This window comes from Oratosquilla oratoria, chromosome 19 (genome assembly GCF_046742065.1).
Source record: "Oratosquilla oratoria isolate Oo_2021 chromosome 19, ASM4674206v1, whole genome shotgun sequence".
Lineage (NCBI taxonomy): Eukaryota > Metazoa > Arthropoda > Malacostraca > Stomatopoda > Squillidae > Oratosquilla > Oratosquilla oratoria.
In genome coordinates, this window is record NC_134795.1 from 65618538 (window position 1) to 65638537 (window position 20000).

The following is a 20000-nucleotide window of genomic DNA, read 5'->3' on the forward strand; positions in this document are numbered from 1 at the left end:
ACATGCATGCGAGTATGCACGTATGCACGTACACAAATATGTATGCGTAAGTAACCACTAGGGAAAATAAACTAACGAAGCAGAGCGCTTTCGTTAATTCCTTCTTTGTATCAGCACTGAAGATGTAATTATACGAAAGCGCTCGGCTTCGTTAGTTTACTTTTCCTAGTGGTTACTTTCACATTTGTGAACACACGTTCCTAGTGTTTTTATTGCACACTTATGTATGTATGCGTGTGTATATGAACATGCATTCATATATATTCTATAGATGCATGTATCTATATACGAGTATGAAAGAATGTATGCAAAGAAATCTATGAGCGTTACTTTATGTGTATATTTGCACAAATTAAGTATGTATGCATAATTTATAAACTCGAACCTGTTTATATGCGGTCACGGTTTCAAGACTTTCCCACACAAGTTAAAATTTCTTTCATCGTTAATCTTCCTCTCAACAACGAAAATATCCTATCAGTGTGTTTGCCGTCCGTGCTGCGACGACTGGCTCCTTCATCGGCAAGAGAGGTTCCTTCAAGTCGGCGGGAAACAAGGTCATCCACCTTCCAGTGTGACCTTTGTCCTTTGAAAAGACCTTTAATGAACGCTTACGTCATTCACAGATGTGCCAACCCACGTAACGAGTTGAGGATATCTCTCAAACTTATTAAAATCCATTCAGCAAAATTTTGTGAAATTTATCATATGAAGACTTGCTTAGACACCTTAACTTACACTGACTGAAAAGACGAAAAATGTAGGGGTGATCTAATAGAGGTATTCAAATGGGTCAAGGGCTTTAACAAGGGTGGTGCAGGAAAGGTCATCGTATTAAGACAACAGGGCAGGACTCGTAGTAATGGTTTTGAATTGGACAAATTTAGGTTTAAGAAGGAAATAGGCAAGAATCGGTTTACCAACAGGGTGGTTAACGGATGGAATAGACTTAGTAACTATGTAGTTAGTGAGCGCTGAAACAATTGTTTATCTTAAGAGAAGATTAGATAATTTTTTAACAGGGATTACAAGTGGTAAAGGAAATGGAACTGCCAAGTGTAGGCCTTATGGTCTTTCGCATTCTTATGTTCTTATTTTTCTTCAAGTGCAATACGAACGCTCACAGCACCGCGGGGCGTCCTGTGATCCTGGTTTCCGCGTTTGATCCTCTGGTATGTTCAAAGGACGACCTGACCTCAGGGTCAGCGCACACTTCCTCAGATGCGGCCATCGCCTGACCTCGGGGAAAATTTTTGGATTTTGGATTTTGGATTTTGGATTTTGGATTTTGGCGAACGCCGCCCGCCAGAGGGGACGCCGAAGGTCTCTCTCCCAATGTCTCTCTCTCCTCAGGTCTCTCGCTTCAGGTCTCTCTCCCCAGGTGTCTCTCGCCCCAGGTGTCTCTCCCCAGGTGTGTCTCGCCTCAGGTCTCTCTCCCGATGGTCTCTCCTTCCCCAGGGGTCTCTCTCTAAATCTCTCGCCTCAGGTCTCTCCCTCCCCAGGTGTCACTCGCCTCAAGTATCTCCCCCCAGGTGTCTCTCGCCTCAGGTCTCTCTCCGCAGGTGTCTCTCCCCAGGTCTCTCTCCCCAAGTCTCTCGCCTCAGGTGTCTTCCCCCAGGTGTCTCTCTCCCCATGTCTCTCCCAGGTCTCCCCCCCCCCCCAGGTCTCTCGCCTCAGTTCAGTGGCTGTCCTTCCAGATCAGGATGTGGGGAGTCAGGGATGGGAAGAAGAGTGGGATGGTGGAAAGGGATGAATGGATGGATGGATGGATGGAGGGAAAGGGAAGGATGGAGGGGAAGGGAAGGATGGAGGGGAAGGGAAGGATGGAGGTGAAGGGAAGGATGGAGGGGAAGGGAAGGATGGAGGGGAAGGGAAGGATGGAGGGGAAGGGAAGGATGGAGGTGAAGGGAAGGATGGAGGGGAAGGGAAGGATGGAGGGGAAAGGAAGGATGGGATGAGTGGGAGGGGAGGAAATGGGAGGGAACGATTAAGAGAAAGAGGGAGAGAAAGAATGGAGGTAGACAAGAAAGGAGGAAGGGAGGGAGTAAAGAACGGAGTGTGGGAGGGAAAAGGATAAAAATAGGAGGGAGTGAGGGAGTAAAGAACGGAGTGTAGGAGGGAGAAAGGATAAAAAAGAAGGGAGTGAGGGAGGGAGGGAGTGGGAGAGGGAGTGTGGGAGGGATAAAGGATAAAAAAGGAGTGAGGGAGTAAAGACCAGAGTGTGGGAGGGAGAAAGAATAAAAAAGGGAGTGAGTGAGTGAGGGAGGGAGGGAGGGAGGGAGGGAGTGGGAGAGGGAGTGTGGGAGGGATAAAGGATAAAAAAAGGAGTGAGGGAGGGAGGGAGTAAAGAACAGAGTGTGGGAGGGAGAAAGGACAAAAAATGAGGGAGTGAGGGAGTGAGGGAGGGAGTAGGGAGGAGGGAGAGGGGGAGGGAGTAGGGAGGAGGGAGGAATAGGAAGTAGATACAGAAGGGAGGGAAATGTGTACGCTCGGATTGGGAACATCTCGGATATGACAGCGGAAGGTCGGGGGAAGGCGTCTCTCTCTCTCAGGGAGTCCTAAGGCCAGCGTTGGGCCTTCCGATTCGGGTGAAGAAGGGAAAGGAAGAAAAGAAAAGAAAAGAAGGAAGGAAAGGAGGAGGAAAGATAGGAAGGAAGGGAGGAAGGAAGGGAGGAAAGGAGGAAAGATAGGAAGGAAGGGAGGAAGGAAGGAAGGAAGGAGGGAGGAAAGGAGGAAGGAAGGAAGGAAGGAAGGAAGGAAGGAAGGAAGGAAGGAAGGAAGGAAGGAGGAAAGATAGGAGGGAGGAAAGATAGGAAGGAAGGAAGGAAGGAAGGAGGAAAGATAGGAGGGAGGAAAGATAGGGAGGAAAGGAGGAAGGAAGGAAGGTAGGAAGGTAGGAAGGAAGGTAGAAAGAAAGAAAGGAAGGAAGGAAGGAAGGAAGGAAGGTAGGAAGGAAGGTAGAAAGGAAAGAAGGAAGGAAGGAAGGTAGAAAGAAAGGAAGGAAAGAAGGAAGGTAGGAAGGAAGGTAGAAAGGAAGGAAGGAAGGAAAGTAGAAAGGAAGGAAGGAAGCAAGGAAGTCTGCTGTATAAAGGAAGGAAGGAAGGTAGGAAGGAAGGTAGGAAAGAAGGTAAGAAGGAAGGAGGGGAAGTAGCACATTGTCTCTTCAGACTATTTCAGTTATCCCCCCTTCCCCCCCCCCCTTGGGAACTGAAGCAGCCGTGTCCATCTTGATTTACAAGGATTAAGTCTTTCTTCGTTTTATTCTGGCTGACGCCAAGCTATATTCTTTATCTCCAGGGCACGTACTCTAGAATGAATGGCTTACAGCCTAGCTTGCTTGTTTGTGTGCGTGTGGTTCATCATGGTCTTGGATCACGTGTTGGACTCGTGATCGATAGCTACTTCCCTCCCAGAAGAGAGCTCAGAGCTCATATGCCCACGTGAGTTGGAGTAACGACCCGCAGCGCAGCGATACTGAAATTATTTCAGCCCTGGGTGGGAGTCGAACCCGGACCGCCATATTGGCAGCCGGGAACTCTACCATTGCGCCACGAGTTGTGTGTGTGTGTGTGTGTGTGTGTGTGTGTGTGTGTGTGTGTGTGTGTGTGTGTGTGTGTGTGTGTGTGTGTGTGTGTGTGTTTCTGTAAGGGTTTATAATGTATATTAAGCGTCAAAATGCTACCGCCTTCTTATGTTAAGACGATACTAGTAACGTTCACTTAGTACAGGATCAATCTTACATTATCAGTAACCATTACCAGAGACCCCTTTTTTATTCTTCCTTAAATGCATCTTCTCTCTCTCTCTCTCTCTCTCTCTCTCTCTCCTCTCTCTCTCTCTCTCTCCCCCTCTCTCTCTCTCTCCTTTTTTTTTTTTTTTTGTTCCTTTCCTTCCCCTTCGCAAGGCTTTGCGTCCCTGAGGGACATGCCTCCCGTCCCTCGCCACAAGGAGCACCTGTCTCCCCCCCTCCCCCCCATCGTCGTAAAATCTCCCCTCCCCTCCACCCAGCAGCTTGGGCGCCCCCCCCCCTTCCTCCCCCTTCCCCCCCTCAGCTCAGAGGCGTCACTCGCTCGCTCGCTATACTTTGGGGCACATTTGTCCCCCCGACCTTTGATCCAATACATTTCCTCTCTTTCAACTACGGCGGCCGTGAGCCTCGTCCCGGCACGAATCTTATATTCGTTCGCAAGAAAGAGACACGGGGAGAGGGGGGAGGGGGAGAAGGGGTTGAAGGGGGAAGAAGGGGAGGGAGAAGGGAGGAGAAGGGAGGAGAAGGGGAGGGAGAAGGGGAGGGGGAAAGGGGAGGGGGAGGGAGAAGGGGGAGAAGGGGAGGTGGAGAAGGGGAGGGAGAAGGGTAGGGAGAAGGGGAGGGAGAAGAAGAAATGGGGGAGTGGGAAGAATGAAAGGAGGAGGGAGTAAGGAGAATGAGCAATGGAAGGAGAGAGGGAGGGAGAATGGGCGAGGGAGGGAGAGGGAAAAGGAGAGGGAGAGAGAGGGAGAGGAGAGAGAAGGAGGGGAGAGGAGAGAGAGGGAAGGGGAGAGAGAGAGCGAGAGCAAGAGAGAAAGAGAGAAGAGAGAGACGTCGTTATTTGCATGTGCAGATAAACACACACACGCATTTAAACACTTGAACACAAGCAAACATGTATACGAACAAACACATCCCAGTTTACATGCACACCTGTACAAACCCACATGTACAAATAAACACACACACGAACACACACACAAACGAATACACACATACGAACACACTCACGAACACACACACACACACACACACACAGACACACACACACACACACACACACACACACACACACACACACACACACACACACACACACACACAGACACATACATGCCTGTGTTCCTTGCGAATACGTTTATAAAGAGAAAGGCTAATGGTTTCCGTGACAACTGGATACAAAGACGCTTCCATGCCGGATCGAGGGGGCTTCCTCGTCTGCTGTCAGAACCGTAAGAAGGATCAAGGGAGGCGCTTTGCGAGGGTTCAACTATTTCAGGTTCCTGTCTAGGAGGATGCGAGGCACCAAAGGGAACCCCAGACACTGCTAAACTGGTCAATAACTTTCTATGTCTACTGGTTTATCTAATTGCCTCAGGAGTCTCCCAGGTTCTTCGGCAGACTCTCTCAGGCTCTCTTTGGCAGGCTCTTCCAGGCTCTCTGGCAGACTCTTCCAGGATCTATGGCAGACTCTTCCAGGCTCTCTGGCAGACTCTCCCAGGCTCTCTGGCAGACTCTCCCAGGCTCTCTGGCAGACTCTCTCAGGCTCTCTGACTCTGGCAGACTCATTCAGGATCTCTGGCAGACTCTCTCAGGCTCTCTTTGGCAGACTCTCCCAGGCTCTCTTTGGCAGGCTCTCCCAGGCTCTCTTTGGCAGAGTCTCTCAGGCTCTCTGGCAGACTCTCCCAGGCTCTTGTTGGCAAACTCTCCCAGGCTCTCTGGCAGACTCTCCCAGGCTCTCTGGCAGACTCTCTCAGGCTCTCTGGCAGACTCTCAGGCTCTCTGGCAGACTCTCCCAGGCTCTCTGGCAGACTCTCCCAGGCTCTCTGGCAGACTCTTCCAAGCTCTCTTTGGCAGGCTCTCCCAGGCTCTTTGGCAGACTCTACCAGGCTCTTTGGCAGACTCTACCAGGCTCTCTGGCAGAGTCTGCCAGGCTCTCTGGCAGACTCTCCCAGGCTCTCTTTGGCAGACACATACACACACACACACACACACACACACACACACACACACACACGCACGCACGCACGCGCACACACACACACGCGCGCGGTGTAACAACCAAACTAAAATTATTCATATGTATTTTCCATTTCTTTTCGCGATGGAAATGTAATACAAAATACCTCAAGATATTTATGGCGACTCAAAACCACCTTTGTGTCAAAGTACTAAAGTTTAAAAACCCATGTGTATATTATCACCTATGCACTTCAAGACGAATAGCAAAGCTTATGGCGAAAGGCCTACGCAAGAAGTCGCTCAACCCTACCCCTGTGTGCTTGGACTTCCGCCACAGTTAGCAGCCTCCGGTAGACTTTAGGATTCGAACTTGGGTAAGCGTCGTGTGGAGAAGGATCAAAACCAGTGTGGCATAGCTGGACACTGACGGTAGTATTCTTAAAAAAAATCTTTCCCTTCCAAGGATTTATACAAGATTTGTATAAGGAAAGATTTGCATAAAGATTTTTTTTTAAGCATACCGCCGTGAGTCCCAACACAAGCCCCGTTTCTATTTGACCAAAGCCTTAAGCAAGAACTGCAATCCACCTGAACTAACTCTGCCATTAATAAACCTCATGTTAGTGCATTATCTTCGTCGTAGAGGACTCGAACGCTCGAGGATTCCTTTCAACTGAGCGTGGGTGGAGAAACCACGTTTTGGTTTGAGATGCCCAGCTAAGTGCGTTACCATGGTCATACGTCATCCATTGGTAGCGCTATACGCCAGGAGGCGCCATACGCCAAAGGTCGCGTTGGTTTACTCACACGCCGGCGCCAGTCCCCAGGGTCTCTCCGAGGGGCAATCTTCCATGCAGGCACCCTTCCTTCCCACTCCAAACGACTCTCAAAAGGTTCGTTTAACTTGTCCCAGCAGCCAAGAGCTCTTCTGTGGAAGACGTCCTCTTCGTCTCCTCCTCCATCGAGGGTCGTCTCTTGCGGAGACGATCCTGTAAGCGGGGTCAGCACCAAGGAAACATAACAACATATCCATGGGATGATTCTTTCGTTGTGATTTACGAATTCGTTATTGATTCTAGCTGCCGGCAGGTGATTTTATTCAGATAAAGGGAAACCCTCTTCTGCAACGAAAGGCTCCAGCGGAAAATTACGATACAAATGTTCTTCGCGTTTTCGTTGATACTCTCAGTGTTGAATCTCTGTATCATCAAGCCAGAAGTTTTGAAGAGATATTCGACGCATTACGATCAGAAATAGACTCGTCGGGGCGACGTTAACGCGGAACAAGGTCAATAGAGCTCGTATTGACCTTACTGGAATGGTAAAGAAAAGCGTTAATTATAATTTCTCTTGGGATTCAACACTTTCAACTACTAGCACATGAATATGAGGAATGCTTGTGTTATTGCGGGCGTCTGAACGTGTGTGTGTGTGTGTGTGTGTGTGTGTGTGTGTGTGTGTGTGTGTGTGTGTGTGTGTGTGTGTGTGTGTGTGTGTGTGTGTGTGTGTGTGTGTGTGTGTGTGTGTGTGTGTGTGTGTGTGTGTGTGTGTTTACCTAGTTGTATTATACGGGAAGGGGAGCTATGCTCGTAATGACCCGTCTTTGTATCTCGCAACATCTAGTTTGTTCTTAAATTTTTGTATAGTGTTTGCACACACAATATTGTTTTATCCAATTTGTTCCAGACATCCACCAATCTATGTGGAAAACTGTTTTTTTATTATATCTCTTCTATAACTATCCTTTTTGAGATTCTTTTCATGTTCCCTTGTTTTTCTTTTATCCCACTTTAATAAGTCTTCTCTGTCAAGAACTTCCATGCCTTTCATAATTCTGTAAATGGCCAATAGATCTCCTCTTTCTCTTCTTTGTTCCAGGGTTGGTAGTTCTAGTTTTGCCGGTCTTTGTTCGTATGTCAATTTTGAAAGTGTTAGGGCCATCTCTGTCGTTGATCTTTGGATTCTTTCTAATTTCCTTATATTCCTTTTTGTACTGGGTGTCCTTAGTGTCGCAGCGTACTCCAATCTTGGTCTTATCATGTGACTCATGCTATTTTTACCAATACTTCACCCAAGTAGTTAAAAGCCACCTTTATTGACCTTAGTCAATTGTGGCTTTTAACTACTTGGATGAAGTACATACATGTATATGTATGTACTTCACCCAAGTAGTTAAAAGCCACCTTTATTGACCTTAGTCAATTGTAGGTTTCTCCGACTATTTTGTTTATATACTGTACTTGCCTGGGGACATGTCTTTGGAGCGTGTATGACCTGACTTGACCTTCATCCTGGATCCCTAGCGAAGCATCCTACGCACCACCTTATACCTGGAAGAGCCTCGTCCTACATCCCATATTCTAATTACAAAATCCCCTCGTTCACAGTTAAAGGACCCGGGAGGTCCCGTTCTCGCCTCCGTGATTGTTCAAGTATATCTTTCTGTTTTCCCGAGTGTTAACAAACGCCCACACTTATATATATATATATATATATATATATATATATATATATATATATATATATATATATATATATATTCACACGATACGGATGCACAGTGAGAGATACACACAATATATACACACACGATAAGGACGTACAGTGAGACAGATACACACAATATATACTCACACGATACGGACGCACAGCGAGACAGATACACACAATATACACTCACACGATACGGACGCACAGTGAGACAGATACACACAATATACACTCACACAATAGGGACGCACAGTGAGACAGACACACACAATATATACTCACACGATACGGACGCAAAGTGAGACAGATACACACAGATAGACAGGCAGAAAGAGATAAACTGATAGGCAGACACACAAACAGGCAGGCAGACATTCGGAGGGAGAGAGGGAGGGAAAGAAAGACAGAGACAGACACTAAGAGACAAAAAGATAGGCAGGTACACATACATATCGAAGGAGGGAGGAGGGGGGAGGTAAAGAACGACAGAGACAGACAGACAGGCAAAACAAATGAACAGACGGGCGGAGGGACAGAGAGAGACAGACATACACGAGTGTACGCATGCGATACATAATGCTCGAACGTACGAACACAGCCAGATGAAAAGGCAATCGAACATACATACACACACACACTCTCGTTGTTGTTTCTCTTAGCCTCCATCTCTCCCTCCGAATCACTTTCCCTGACTTTTTTTTTTTTTTCTTCTCTCAGCGTTCTTTCTGTATCGCAAATTTTCTCGATGTTCTCTGTTCTCAGGGTATATTCGTCTTTCCCCACACCAATCTTACCTTCCCTTCCCTTCCCTTTCCTTTCCTTCCCTTCCCTCTTCACCCACACTCCCTCCTATTCTGTTTCAGACTTTTCTTATGTCTCCTCATCTATCACTCTCCCTCCTTCTCTCTCACTTTCTCCCTCTTTCTCTCTCTCTGTCTCTCTATCTCTCCCTCTCTGTGTCTCCCTCTCCCTCTATGCGTCTCACTCTCCCTCTCTCTCCCTTTTTCTCTATCTCTTCCTCTCTCTCTCTATGTCTCCCTCTCCCTCTCCCTCTATGTGTCTCCCTCTCCCTCTCTCCCTTTTTCTCTGTCTCTCCCTCTCTCTATCTCTATGTCAATTAAACCAATACCTGAAATAAGACAACATATGACGGGGGGGGGGTGCGAATTTGTCCATAAGGATAGAAACGCCGGTAAGTTACAGTCCACAACACAAACCTCTCCCACTCACTCACTCCCCCTTTTCCTCTTCCTCCTCCTCTTCCCCCTCCGCGACAATCATCTCCTTCTCCCCGTCTCTCTCTCTCTCTCTCTCTCTCTCTCTCTCTCTCTCTCTCTCTCTCTCTCTCGTCCTCTTTACTTCTTGCTTCGTATCGCTTCGGGAAAGTTTTCGTGCCCGCATCAGTTTACTAAATAGAATACTTTAGACTTCCCGCCAGGGCAGACGCTGGAGAAGAGGTCGCCATGTTAAGGAGGATAATTTATCAATGTAGTTTTAACCCCTTCATTATAATAATGGAACCTTAATTACAATGGATTACAAAGGAGGAGCGTGCCGACAGGAGACCTTTTGGTCCATAACTAGGTCGGATGCGAAAAAATATATAATAAAGATAAATAGATAAATAAAATAAACAATAACACAAATAATAAAAAATAAAAAGGTAAAGTTAAATAATAAACAAACATGTAAATAGTAAATAATAATGAATCGACAGATAAATAATAATCAAATAAACAATAATAATAAACGAACAGACAAATGATAAAAAATAAATAAACAACCTAGCGTTAGTCAGAATGATATTCTTAAAGGTCACCACCGGAATGGAAATGCAAACAGGCAACTTGACCCTTTGATCCTCTGGGAAGGACCTAGGCAAGGTCAACATACACCATGTCAGGTCACTCTGTTTCCGTAACAGCCGACGAAAGGATTGTAGCATCGGAGCTCTGACGTCATTTGGCCCAAGTGACCCCATCTGACCTCTGGCTATGACACTGTGTCTATTTCTGTCTCATTGACCTCTGCACCTGACAAAGACTTCAAGTCAGTCCCTTGTCTTGGTACAATATATATATATATATACATATATATATATATATATATATATGTATATATATATATGTATATATATATGTGTATATATATATATATATGCATATATACATACATACATACATACATACATATACCAAGGCTTTTTCCCCCTTACAAGGGAGGTAGCCAAAAAGGGAAAGGCATATATATTAGTGTCAGTGATGTTAGTGGGCACTCTAGGCCCTAGAGTACTTAGAATTATCGGCTTAATCTTCTTTTATGTGTGGTTTAACTCTTTTCTAGAACCTCAGATATGACAAAAGTAGACTTGACTCGGGGGAAAAAGTCGAGCTAGACAGTATTACTAACTAGGAAATAGACAGACAGACTAGAAAATAGACAAACAGACTGAGTTAAACGACGTACGGCATGAGGTCGCCTACTTAAGATATACTGGCTGAAAGTTATTCACAGTTGGTAGCACTGAGCGATGTGTGTTCATACATGTACCTTGACACCCAGTGGTACCAACTGTGACGTGAAAAAACTTTGTGTGGTTTCTACTGAAACATAATAAAGCACACCATAACACCACATCACACTTGTTTATTTGTATCACATCTTCGATTTAACGAGCCTGACAGCCTTCTTGTATTCACTCCCCCCCCCCCATCTTGAAATTTCTAGAAGAGATTTTGAATGTAAAGGGAAATGAAGTCTTGAAATTCCGACAAGAGATTTTGAATGTGAGGGGAAACTAACTCTTGAAATTTCGAGAAGAGATTTTGAATGTGAAGGGAAACTAACTTTTGAAATTTCGAGAAGAGATTTTGAATGCGAAGGGAAATGAAGTCTTGAAATTTCGACGAGATTTTGAATGTGAAGGGAAATGAAGTCTTGAAATTTCGACAAGAGATTTTGAATGTGAAGGGAAACTAAGTCTTGAAATTTCGACAAGAGATTTTGAATATGAGGGGAAACTAAGACTTGAAATTTCGAGAAGAGATTTTGAATGTGAAGGGAAACTAAGTCTTGAAATTTCGACAAGAGATTTTGAATGCGAAGGGAAAATAAGTTTCACTTTCCTCACACTCACCAAAATATATCTATGTGTATTTCAGGACATCACATCCTTCCACAGTAGTAATGACAATACGTCACTCAAGGAGACCAGTTTCTTTCAAGCGAATGAGGCACAAGTTGGCAGAGTTCGAATTTTCGTTCCTGAGTGGCTTCTGGGGTGTCATGTCTTGTATCTACCTGTCTTTTCCTCTTTGCTTTCGGTCACCGTTACCCTCTGCGACCATTCACTTTTTGCTGACACGCTTTTTTTTTTTTTTTTTTTTTTTCTTTTTTTTTTTCTTTTTTTTTTTGAAAGAATTGGGAGATCAAATCAACAGAAAACCATGCAGCTCCTAGTGAGGCTGATCATAAAATAAAAATAGAAAATAAAAAATAATGGGAAAAGTGTTCCATATTCTAAGCAACAGCAATTCATAAGTAAAGGAGGCCCTGCACGATATCCCCAGCGTTGCAAAATAACGTTCCATCCATCAGACCTACTGTTTTACCTGGAGTGCATCAGCTACCAAGGTTTAAAAAAATGTCAATAATACTATAGTTTGATGCTAAAACTAGAACAACTATTGGCTTCAATTTACATAAATCTATATTAGTCTTAAGAAATGAAGGTGAAAACAAAAATATGAAAATTAATTGGAAGCCGAGACGTCAGCATAGTAATCAGTGGAATCAGTTGCAGTGTTAAATAGTCATTTATAGAAATAAAATATATATATATAAAAGATGGGGTACAACTCAGCAGAACGCAATACCGATTTGAAAAAAGTGTCATCATGTTCTGTGTGTGGCATTTACCTTGAAACAATCACATGGCTTGATAAAAGATAAGATAACAAGAACGTAATTTTGGAAAAAACAATGACTTGTGTCACAATTTGATGAAGCTCTGGAGACCTTGATGGCCACGCCAAAGGACTTCCCATAGTCTCCAAAAAAAGAGAAAGAAAGCCGAATACAACAGGAGAGGTTACAAGTTAAATAAGCAAATCGAAGGCTAAAATGGCAATCTGAAAGTTGGAAATTAATATCGAGATTGTGTATGTGCATGTGTGCGTGTCTGTGTGTGAGTGTGTGTGAGTGTGTGTGTGTGTGTGTGTGTGTGTGTGTGTGTGTGTGTGTGAGAGAGAGAGAGAGAGAGAGAGAGAGAGAGAGAGAGAGAGAGAGAGAGAGAGAGAGAGAGAGAGAGAGAAAGAGAGGAAGAGAGAGAGAGAGAGATAGAGAAAGAGAGGGAGAGAGAGAGAGAGAAAGAGAAAGAGAAAGAGGAAGAGAGAGAGAAAGAGAGAGAGAGAGTGAGAGAGAGGGAGAGAGAGAGAGGGAGGGAGAGAGAGGGAGAGAGAGAGGGAGAGAGAGAGGGAGAGAGAGAGGGAATGAGAGAGAGGGAATGAGAGAGAGAGGGAATGAGAGAGAGGGAGTAAGAGGGAGGGAGGGAGTGAGAGGGAGTGAGTGAGAGGGAGGGAGTGAGAGTAAGTGAGTGTGCAAGTGAGTGAGTGTGAGAATGAGTAAGAGAGAGATGCTTAATCATAATTCTACATTCATCATAAATTCCTACACAATTCTTTACATTCCAGACTTGGCTGGAAACAAGTTGCGTCTCCTGAGCGCCGAAGAAGCAGTTAGTGTCTTCCTCAACCTGGCTAATACCAGAAACATTTATTCACACGGAAGAAACCTTGAGGACTCGAAGTGTTCCTCAAAACAACAAACGTAGAAACGACAATGAACAAAAAGAGACAAATGGTCCTTACCTTGTCGTCGTTGTTGCTTTCTTGGAGGCGATGCGACGGTGATGACACAGAACTCGGAGAAACTTCGAGAAGTTTCCTTGATGTCCTAAAGCCGAGATGCCTTGCACTTCCTCAAGTAGGCGAGTTTGTTTCAGAGGTAACAGCGACTGGTCAGATCAAACACCTTTCGCGGTGGTGATGAACGATATAAAAAACCTACACACGAAACGAATCAAGTTTGTCTCACAGGTCCCATGTACTCAGGACGGTCAAGTTCCAAAGACCTGCACCACTCGAGGCTGGATCCCCAACTTCGAAAGCCTCTTCCGGTCAGTTCGATACCTCTGTGTTCGTTGAATAAGACTGTAATGACTCTCAAGGGTTACACTCCATCCTCATCCTCTTCAACGTCCTCCAGACTGCAGCTGACAGGAGTGATCACTCGAGTGCGCTGCTCAAGGAGGACCTCGTTAATCTCGCGAGACGGGGGCAAGGCGCCCTCTTCATGGCGCGAAGAGGGAGCTCCTTGATTTAAGGGACATCTAATGCTGTTGTCGGTCTCTCCACCAACTTGAAGACGGACGAGTTCTCGTGTAGTCCCAACTCTTCGTCCTCACGTCTGTTTGTTTATTCCCAAGACTTTTGTTTCAATTCGAAAGTCACTTGTTTTCAGAGTGGATTATGACGAATCAAGAAACTTTGAGAACATTTCTTCTTTCGATCAACAGGCGTTATTCCGTGACATATTTTTCTTTCTAGCTCTTGGCTTCTTTCGCTGTCAGACGCCGGGAGACTGTGAACAGTATAAAACAAATAATTCTCTATGTCTTCTACATACACCCTCGTGCAGAGTATGCGAATGTCTCTACGAAGACATCAAACGTACAGTGCTGGTCACAACGCCGAGGAGGTCGCCACAAACTGATAGCATGGGAGATCGTCTGGTGGCAGAAATATCAATTGGTCGCTGGGAGCCGCGGCGCGAAGAACACGTCCCTCGGGAATTAAACGGACAAAGTGCCGTCCAAACAGAGGAGAGGTCAAACAGAAACACGAGCGCCAAGGAGAAATTAGAAACAAAAAAAAAATAACAAGAACGAATACAAGATAGATCTACATGGGCGTGCGATAGGATACGTGGAGGTAAGTCTTGAGGTGTATTTTAGAGAAACGTGTGTGTGTAAGAATGAAAAGAAAATCTACGTGGATGTTTGGGTGGGAGGTAGAGGAGGAGAGGGGGAAGGGGAGGGTGGGCAAACGTCTGTTTCAGGGAGAGGCGTTGTATGGCAGGCGCAGGAAACAAACCCACAGGGGGGAGAAGTGGGTCAAGCGGCGGGGTGGGGGGTGGGGGGTCTCCGTGTGAAGGGTCTGCGAGGAGGAAGACAAGCCCAGAAAAGAGAAAAGGTGGAGACGCGCCCTTTTCCTTGACGTTTAGGAATCGGGAACCAGAAAGGGGAACTGCAAGAGCATCATGAATACTTTGCCCTGGGAAAACACTCTTCAGATCCGGGGATTAGAGAGGCTGAAGAGGGACAGGGAAAGAACTCGGAATGTGTGAGGAGCGGCAGTGAGGACGTGGCGAGGATGCGCGAAGCTCGGGAGGAAAGAAGAGGATCAAGGTGAGCGAGTGATGACGACGACGCAAGGGCCCAGATCGCGAGATCCTCTTGCTCAGGTCCTCGACAGGTAAAGGGGAAATAGAGGAGGATATATATGATGTGGCTTACAGGAGACAAGGGACTATGTGATCAAAAGGGGAGGTAAAGTAAGGAAGATGACGAGACGCAAATACACGAGGTGAAGAAAGGTAGGTGTTGGGTAAAAAGAGCTAAAGGGAGAATTCAAGGGAAGAGAAGTAGAGTAGGCAGTAGAGAGAGAACAACGTGAGAGACGAAAGGATAAGAATACAGAATAGGGAACGGATAAGGGAGAGAGTGGAGGAGAAAGCTGAAAAAACAGACGGAAGAAAGAGAGAGAAAGGGAGCAAAGAGAATAGAAGTCAGAAGTGAAATAAAAAAGAACGAAAGGAAAGAAAGACAGGAAAAGAAGGAAGAAGCTAGAGAGAGAAGGAAAGAGAGAGAGAGAGAGAGAGAGAGAGAGAGAGAGAGAGAGAGAGAGAGAGAGAGAGAGAGAGAGAGAGAGAGAAGGAGAGGAAGAGAGAGGGACGAAGACCAAGTGATAGACAAGGCAGGCCGAGTCAATCAATACTTGGAAACTTCAACTCGCTAGCTTAGCACCGGCTCCCTGACCTCACCGGTCTCAGACGAGCTTCCCCAGCCCGCCAGTTTGTCCGACCCTCGATCCCTCCACCAGCGTTGTCTTCTCGCCAGATGAACACAGCGCCCTCAGCTTGCTAGCTTAGCACCCGCGTCCTCGCTTGCTTCACCATGACGCTTAATCACCATGATAATGATGATAGTGATGATGATGAAGATAATGATGATGGTGGTGACGGCAGTTGTTTCTTGGTTTGAGGAGAATGGGGTTCTTGTTAGGTTGGCTTGGTCTGTCGGCGAACGTTTTCTTTTTTTCCTTCGCTACTCGTGACGTAATGTCGTCGTCGTTGTCAATGTGGCATCGAGTCGTCTGTACCGTTTTTCTACTCGCTTTCACGCCTCGCCAGACTATGATTAACCGAGACACTAACACCACAGATATGTAGAAAGCACTAGAATTTAGGCTCGACAAAGGTCTTAAACTAGAGGTAGCCACTTATGTAGGAGACTTGCTTGTACACGCTAACTTTGACTGTCACTAACTTCTTAGATCGGTATTTCTTAGTGATACCTCGCGATGGACCGTTTTGAAAGGCTTGCATGTAACGTTTTTTTTTTTTTTGGGGGGGTGTTCCTGGTTCAGACAAAACGAAGTGGGCTCTCTAATGGGGGCTGATCCTGTCGCCTTCTGTGGTGACACGCCATTCTCCCTAGCTGCAACGAGAAGGAAAGAGTGATCAGTTCGGATAAGTTAAGTCCCACGTCGACCTATTCCCAGCTGGATGACTTGATTAAATGAACTAATCATCAATTATACTGAGTACTAACTGGGTAAGTTTCTTAACAATTAGATTATTCTAGACCTATTCCCAGCTGGACGACTTAACTAAATGAACTGATCGTCAGTTAAACTGAGTACTAACTGGATAAACTTCTTAACAATCAGATTAACCTCGGCCTATTCCCAGCTGGACGACTTAACTGACTGAACTAATCGTCAATTAAACTGAGTACTAACTGGATAAGCTTCTTAACAATCAGATTAACCTAGACCTATTCCCAGCTGGACGATTTAACTGACTGAACTAATCATCAATTAAACTGAGTACTAAATGGACAAGCTTCTTAACAATCAGATTAACCTCAAATTATTCCCAGCTGGCTGAGTAACTATCTTAACTAATCATCAATTGAACTGAGTACTAATTGGGTAAACTTCTTAATCAGATTAATTTCGACCTACCCCTAGGTTGTCAACTGAACGAGTAACTAACCTAATTGTTGATTACAAAAAGTAAGTACTAACTTGGTAAGGTTCTTGACAGTCAAATTAACCTGGGCCTGTTCTCAAGTTGCCAGATGAATAACTGATATACTGAACTACACGTCAACTAACTCGAGTACTAACTAGGTAAGCATCTTAATCAAATTAACCTCAACCTGTTCTAAAGTTGCCAGTTGAGTAACTGACTTACTGAACTAAGCGCCAGTTAAACTGAGTACTAACTGGGTAAGCTTTTTAATCAGATTAATCTTGATTTGTTCCCAAGTTGCCAGATAAACAGTTAACTAAGCGTCAATTAACCTAAACATAATCAAGCTACGTTTCTTAACAAGCAGACTAACAAGGTAAATGGTCCTATTAGACAGTGGTCCCAATTTTTTGGTATGACCCCTTTTCGTTAACCTTACGCAACCAAAGCTCACCTGATCCTCAAAATAAAAGTTTTCAAAATCTATATGCGTGCATTTGGAAGAGGATATCTGCAGAAACTCAAACATCAAAACTCACATGTTTGTGAGAAGATTGATTTGTTTCCAAAATAAATTCGTAGTGTACGGTTAGGATTTCTCCCTTTTCTAGAAATATACGATGGTGGTATTCTTAGACAAAAAAATCCTTCCTTATGTAAATCTTATACCTTGGAAAGGAAAGATTTATACAAGGAAGGATTTTTTTTAAGAATACCACCGTAATGTTCTTACGATGGCATAAAAAAATCTTCCCTTCTATAAATATTTCCTTTCCAAGGATTTATATAAGATTTATATAAAGAAAGATTTTTTTTTCTAAGAATACCACCGACATTATCTATCCGTACCTTACGGTGGTATTCTTAAAAAAAAAATTTCCTTCTATAAATCTTTCCTTTCCAAGGATTTATATAAGATTTATATAAGGAAATATTTTTTCTAAGAATACCACCGACATTATCTATCCGTACTCCCTTTTTGAGGACCCACTACAGCAGAAGGAAAAAGAAAAGCCATCTCTCATTGAGCGTGGACTTCTAGTGGACTATTGGTAGTTGGTATGCTGTATTTGTTGATCTAATTTGGCTCAATTGCATGCTTTATTCCTGGTCGGCTGACCAAAGCATTTCCGAATGGCGCCATAACATCCCTTACGTACATACTGTATATCTATTTGCAATACTGTGATATTGGAACATGTTCTTTTTTTTTTGGGGGGGGGGGGTGGATAGCCAATCAGCGAAAATAGACAGGTGCACTTTCAGCAAATTAAGGAGACGAAGTATAGTAGATATTTTGTGAATTGAAATCGTGTGTCCCGCAATGGCTGTTGTGACGGCAGGACTGACTAGCGGAAGAGATTAAACAATTACAGTTACATCCACGTTCAATCAGTCATTAAGAATCGAACCTTCAACTAATTCATTATAAATGCATCAGTAGACATACTGATTCAGCATTTTAGAACCTCTGCCAAGGGATTCGAACCCTGACCTGTGCATGCATAATCACAAAGCCAAGACGCTAGTAACTGAGCAATGTGCGATGGTACAAAAGGACTGTACAATTCCCTTTTTGTACCATCGCACATAGCTCGGTTGCTAGCGTCTTGGCTTCGTGATTATGCACGCACAGGTCAGGGTTCGAATCCTTTGGCAGAGCTTCTATAATGTTCAATCTGTCTTAAACATACACATACTGATTCAGTTATAACGAACTTGCATCATCTGATACCAGTGCTAAGGTCATCGTAACTTATCGAGCCAGACGCCCATTTGGGTTCATATGGACACGGTGGATGTTCACTAGATCGGGTGGAAGTGGACTTGAGCTAACTTATAACATTTACAGCTGTGATCCACTAGAACAAGTGAACGATGGAACATAGTGGGAATGGTACGTTTGGAAGAACAACCAATCCAAGGGGCTGGTAGTACCTGTCCAGTCTGTGACGAATAGTTACCCAGGTGAATAGTAACCGAATAGTAGTAGACAGAAAACGCGCAACTTCAGCATCGTATCATCGAAGTGGTCGGGTCATTTCCGAGTAATTCCGAGAGCCTAAGTTCGATCCCCAACAGGCAACAGTGACTGCCACTTGCCTTAGCTGTAGGGGTACAATGGGTATAGGGGACGGCCTTGGCCGCAGCTAGGCGCCTCCTGGTGTGGGCCTCTCATCCTTGATGAAGGGATAACAGATGTCCTTAGTGACCTACTCCTGACGAAGAGTTAGCAGTGCGGCACCCTAACCTCACTTTCACCCATGGACTCACCCCACCATCCCACTCCCCACGCAATGGGAAGTGAAAAACCCCTGGTAGACCAAAACCCTGTCAGCTGGGACAAACCGCTGATTTTTTATATACCTATATTGGGTCGCCTCCCCGCCTGGCCAGAACTGTCGGGAACCAACGCGGCATAGCCCGAAGCGGGTCCCGGGAATCGAACTCACGACCACCTGCTCACGAGTTCGACACGTTATCCACTGGGCTACGCGCGGCCCTCGTGAACTCCTGCATGACGGGGCCCCGATCCAGGAAAACCTCTTTCAGGACTAAGTCCATCTACTCAGTTACTGTGCTGGCTGGCCGAGCAGATTAGAGCGTCGCTACTTGCGGCGGAGGTCGAGGTGACGGCAGTTAGAGCTCTGCCACCAGCGAGTTGGACCAAGGGCATGGTTCATTCAATCCCACGCTACAAAGTCTTCTGTAAGGGGCACCGTCCTAGCCTCCTGATAGGGGGAATTGGTGACGCTAAACCGAACCATCATTATCATGGGACAGGGTTTTTTTTCACACCCCCGCCAGTCACTCCCCCTCCGCCCCCTGACACTCCCCCACTCCCCCTACGAAACCCTCCCTACCACCACCATCCCACTCCGTTCCCCTTCTCCCATCCCCTTTCCTACCACCCCGTCTCCAAGGCGACAGTGCTGCAGAAGCTACCCTTTTTGAGGCCGGAATTTGACTGAAAGGGAGAAGCTTCCTCAACTATGCAATGTCGACTTCTGTCCTTAAAAAAAAAAAAGAGAGAGAGAGAGAGAGAGAGAGAGAGAGAGAGAGAGAGAGAGAGAGAGAGAGAGAGAGAGAGAGAGAGAGAGAGAGAGAGAGAGAGAGAGAGAGGGAGAGAGAGGAACACATTAAAAATCGTTCCGAGAGAGAGAAACACATTAAAATCGTTCCAACACATCCTGTTTACTTTCACCTTGAAGAAACTTCCTTCTCCAAACCTACACGACACCCAACTGGTTATTTTCAGTCCCGAATTCAATTTTCAAAATTCCTATATATTTTTTTTTCTCAAAGTTTCTGCTCGTCCTGACCTCCAGGCGACTTTCTTCGACTAAGAGGCTCCCCTACCACCACCGCCGCCGCCGCCGCCTCAGGATTAACTCGGCGTCAATTACAAACTAATTCCAATTTCCTGTACACGTGGCTAATTGCCTAATTAGTAACATAACGAGTTTGGAGATCCTTGTCGGTA

At 45.3% G+C, this 20000-nt stretch overlaps 1 protein-coding gene across 5 annotated transcripts in view; it reads right to left on the minus strand.

Moving 5' to 3' along the window:
- Nucleotides 1–20000, minus strand: part of LOC143035964 (glutamate-gated chloride channel-like) — a 632887-nt gene that overhangs the window by 599098 nt on the left and 13789 nt on the right. For all 5 annotated transcript variants that reach the window (XM_076203237.1, XM_076203238.1, XM_076203236.1 and 2 more), the window contains exon 2: nt 13069–15977. The gene's annotated coding sequence lies outside the window, so the exon portion shown is untranslated. The remainder of the gene's footprint in view (nt 1–13068; nt 15978–20000) is intronic.